At 44.0% G+C, this 5,000-nt stretch overlaps 1 protein-coding gene across 6 annotated transcripts in view; it reads left to right on the top strand.

Moving 5' to 3' along the window:
- Positions 1-5,000, top strand: part of LOC138983534 (dystonin-like) — a 101,825-nt gene that overhangs the window by 13,313 nt on the left and 83,512 nt on the right. The gene's annotated exons all lie outside the window — the stretch shown is intronic.

Raw genomic sequence — 5,000 nt, forward strand, 5'->3', positions numbered from 1 at the left:
AGACTGCATCCCCATTGCCATATTGTTATTGTTCATTACACTGGGGAATGTTTCCTGTGGAATGTTCTGGATTTCTCTGAGAATGTTTGCCTTCAGTTGTTGTAGGTTTCTTGGTCTGGGGTACATATTAGCGTATTAGCTTACATAGTAATTATTAGTTTTTCCTTTTCTCGGTACTGATGTTTCAATGTCTTTTGGGGTAATTTTTTTTGAGACACCCCATATATCCCAGGGCGTACCTTCATAACAATTAAGGCCTTGACGAGATATGCAATTTGATAGTGCAGACCTGTTGTGTTGTTAATCCCAAATGCATTTTGTTCGATCAACACATGCTGCAAATCATGTAACTTGATACAGCGATCTCTGCTCGGCTGCGATTGGCTTTTTTTGCACTGTTTCATATTGTGTGTGACAAACATTGGGCGTGGTTTTGCGTTTCTTCGGAAATCAAAACTGTTTCTTATTTATCATTTGTTTGATTCGTTGACGGACTAATTGATATAATAACAGATTGATTGATTTCTTTGAACTAAGCAAATACAACAGCTATCGTTTTTAGTGCTACCAACAGTTTCTGTGTGTGTGTGTGTGTGAGTGTGTGTGTGTGTGAGAGAGAGAGAGAGAGAGAGAGAGAGAGAGAGAGAGAGAGAGAGAGAGAGATCGAGACAGACAGAGAGACAGACACATATGAGACAGAGACAGAGAATGGGGGGTGGTGGGGGGAGGGAAGGGAAAGAGATTGGGTGAAAGGGTTTGAAAAATTTGAAGCTTAAGAGTTTCCGGACACCTTGCTGTGATTTTTTTCAGTCGTAAAAGTCAAACCGCGATGCCCCCCGCTGTTCATCAAGTTCGCTCACTCCAATCACACCGTGCACATGACAATCTTACATGGTTTGCTCCCTTGGAGAATGAAGTGAAATGTTTTCTCTTCAATAAAAGTGCCATACATTTTTTTTTAAAGTACATCGTACGTCGAATCAGGAAACGACACTTTTTATGAATGCGTAAAATATTTGGTATTGGGCTGGAATGTTGCCTGTCACCATTCACAAAATAGTCGTTGTAACTCGGCTTAACTGACAGCATTGTTTTTGCGGGATACCGCATACGGGGCCCGATCATTTCTGAGTGATAGAGCTCTATCGGTATTACAAGTTAACAGTCTTTCTGTTAACAAAAATCACTGTTAACAAAAATCAGCAATATTTGTTTATTTTAAAACTCTTAATTGTTAGTAGGAAAAAAGTCATACATTTTTATCGAGCAGCTTGAATTTAGTGCGGTATAGCCTACCAACATGTGAAAAATAATGTCTTTTTCTTCTATTTCTCAATTGCATCCACTGTGACTGTAAATGTTTCTTGCGCGATGTAGCCCAGTCGAGGAATGTAAGAAAAGGGACAAAATAAAATGATTGCAACGTCAATACAGCCCCCCCAAAAAGTCGCTTGAAACGGTTGTTTCTGTGTGACGATATTTAGTTATACCCGCCCCGCCCTGTGCCCGGCTGCCGACACATATGCCTACTTAGTGTTATCAGTCCAGTCATACAAACTGACATTTTCGTAGCCAGACACACGCCTCTTGCAAGGCGTATGGAAGTGCATGCGTTGTGTTAAGACTACACTTTATGTCGTGAGTGCACTTACACGTTCAGATTCAAAACAATGGAAAACAAAGGCAAATGCCAAAGGGATATTGTAAAGAAAGAGGAGAAGAATACACTGACACGCACTCACGCACGCACGCATTCATGCATGCACCCACAAACACTCGCAGGTACACACACACTCACAAACACGCACGCACGCACGTACACACACACACACACACACGAGCATGCACGCACGCACGCATGCATGCAGACACTCACAGACACACACACACACTCATACACACGCACACACGCTCACATGCATGTACACACACACACTATTGCATGCACAAACGTGACAAATACAAGGGGGGGGGGGGGGGAGAGGCAAGTCACACACATAAGAACTGTCTTCCGACAATAACTTGATATCTCTGAGTCTCTAAACAACTAAACAACATAAAGACAATACTGCGGACAATCCATGCGCGTCGCACGTTGTTTGTACTTGTGACATAACCTGATACATACACTATTTCACCGCGCCGACACACAGCCTGATGCAGGCATAGTGTGTACAGACGAGAATCTCATGCATTCGTCAACTTACCTTTTTTCAGCTAATGCAACACAGCTTGGGTCCAGCGAGGTACAGTGCAACCCTATTTTTAAGCCCATCCTCCCCCCACCCACCACTAACCCCCTCCCCCATCCCCCGCTGAGTTCGCAGATTGTCTGTCCAGAACTTTAAAAAAAATATCCCCCAGTTTAAAACTTCTAAGACCTGATTTTTTTTAGATTTTATTCAGGTCGCAAAAGGGGGGTTTAACTGTAATCGCCACCTTCCATATTTTTTGAACTAATGTGACACAGCATGGGTCCATCAATTTATTCTGCCTTCCGTGGAACGCTTTTAGATTGCACAGAGTACGAACAAAACAAAAATGCATGACGCACAAAAGCACATGTCGCCTTGTTATGTCACATGGGCCCCGGTAGCTTAGTGGGTAGCATCCTGACCTCAGGTCAAAATGAGTTCGGCTCGAGCTCATTCTCTCCCTGACAGGATGCCTTGAGTTTCCTTGTCTGGCAAGGAAACCGATTTTGTTTTTACATATTTAGAGCTTTTTGTAATGTGTTATGGATAAGCAGATTTGTGATCGTCGATAATGATTTTTCATGGTGTTGTGTAATTTTTAAATTACAAAGGAATTGATTTGTAAGACAATTTCAAGGGAGCTATTTTTTCGCGGCTGTATTTACTGTGCAAACAACTCTAAATATGGCAAAAGTGTCACGTGATAATCAACCGTTTGGTTTCGGCGTTCGCGGAAGCAGACGATTTTTTCTGTAGTGATGCAACCATATGACAGCAGTCCCAAAATTTCGACTTGTTTTGACTTTAGAACGATGTCTTTATCATAACTGTGAAGAACAGAACGGAGACTGATCACTGTCGAAGTCGGCCAATCTGCAATTATTTTCGTCTCGCGAACACGGCTCGCAAACAACATATATGGGAGATAACTTGTTTTGATAGATTCTCGCAGGAGTTTCGCGTCCGGTCAGAGAGATATACTGGCAATAGCCGTTGAGCGATGTAACCAGAATGAGTGGGAAGAGCATTGGACTTGTGATCTGATGTCACAGTGGTCACCCTGTCTTTTTTCAGATTGTCTGTTCACAACCTCTTTAAATCACCCCACATCAAGACAAACATTCTTTTGAGGACCTACGTTCCAGAAATGTATTTTTTACATGTCGCGACGGCAAGGGTGGTCGTTTAGGGATGTACGGGGCGGCAAAAAACACGTACACAACAACCATACAGGCACTGTTTTGAGACCATATTAACAGACATAGACATTCACGATGCACACACAAAAACCTGTACACTACACTGTCTGGTGCCTGTCTACAGTCGAGAATCTGATGTATTCGCCAGATTACCGGTTTCAATTAATGCACCACAGCATGGGTCCAGTGAGGCATTCCGTCAACCACAGGAAACTTGTACAAAGTGCGAATGAAACAATACTACACACACACACACACACACACACACAGACACACACAGACACACACACACACACATACATACACACACACACACACACACACACACACACACACACACACACACACACACAAATCGCATGAAGCCGCAGTCAACAGACCATGGTGACATCATATTACATCATGTTAATGGCAAAATTAGTCAGGTGAAATTGCACGGCTAACGGTAGAGTGTGCTAACAGCTGTCGTGATTTTCAGTTTAATATTTTGTGCCCAAAACGTTAAAGCCAGAGCAAATTTTGTGAATAGAACACGAAAATGTAAACTGTGCAACACACACACACAAATTAGTAAATCCGGAACAGATCGGGATTCTGACTGTGTTCTGGGGCTACACATACGAAAATACACACAGACACATAATCAACCCAGACACACACACAAACAAACAGACACATACATAGACATAGACATAGACATAGACATAGACAAAGACATAGACACAGACACACACTCACACTCACAAAGACGTTGTGTATGCAGTATAATTATGTCCCATGATTATGTACATAACATAATCATCACGTTTCACACAGAAATGCATGCACTGTCTTCAGGAGAGAATCGTATGTCTGTGTCACCTCAACATGACATAACTTGGAGCGGTGACGTCCCCATTCGCCCCCACCTAACTCGCCCCTTCCGAATTCACCCCCTCCCATCTCGCCCCCAATTATCTTGGGTTTTGCCAGAGAGGCGATTCGCCCCCTCCCATCTCGCCCCCAATTATCTTGGGTTTTGCCAGAGAGGCAATTCGCCCCTCCCATCTCGCCCCCAATGATCTTGGGTTTTGCCAGAGAGGCGATTCGCCCCCTCCCATCTCGCCCCCAATGATCTTGGGTTTTGCCAGAGAGGAGATTCGCCCCCTCCCATCTCGCCCCCAATGATCTTGGGTTTTGCCAGAGAGGAGATTCGCCCCCTCCCATCTCGCCCCCAATGATCTTGGGTTTTGCCAGAGAGGAGATTCGCCCCCTCCCATCTCGCTCCCAATGATCTTGGGTTTTGCCAGAGAGGAGATTCGCCCCCTCCCATCTCGCCCCCAATGATCTTGGGTTTTGCCAGAGAGGAGATTCGCCCCCTCCCATCTCGCCCCCAATGATCTTGGGTTTTGCCAGAGAGGAGATTCGCCCCCTCCCATCTCGCCCCCAATGATCTTGAGTTTTGCAAGAGAGGCAATTCGTCTCTGCTTAAAAATCACTGCTGATATCTCGATATATACATAGTCTTATGATCACACTGATTAGAGCTCCACAGATATACCTCACGCATATCAGGTAAACTAAAGAAAAACTCAGGTAAACGTGACTGTTTTATATCAATTGTTGT

Source organism: Littorina saxatilis, linkage group LG13 (genome assembly GCF_037325665.1).
Source record: "Littorina saxatilis isolate snail1 linkage group LG13, US_GU_Lsax_2.0, whole genome shotgun sequence".
Taxonomy (NCBI): Eukaryota; Metazoa; Mollusca; class Gastropoda; order Littorinimorpha; family Littorinidae; genus Littorina; species Littorina saxatilis.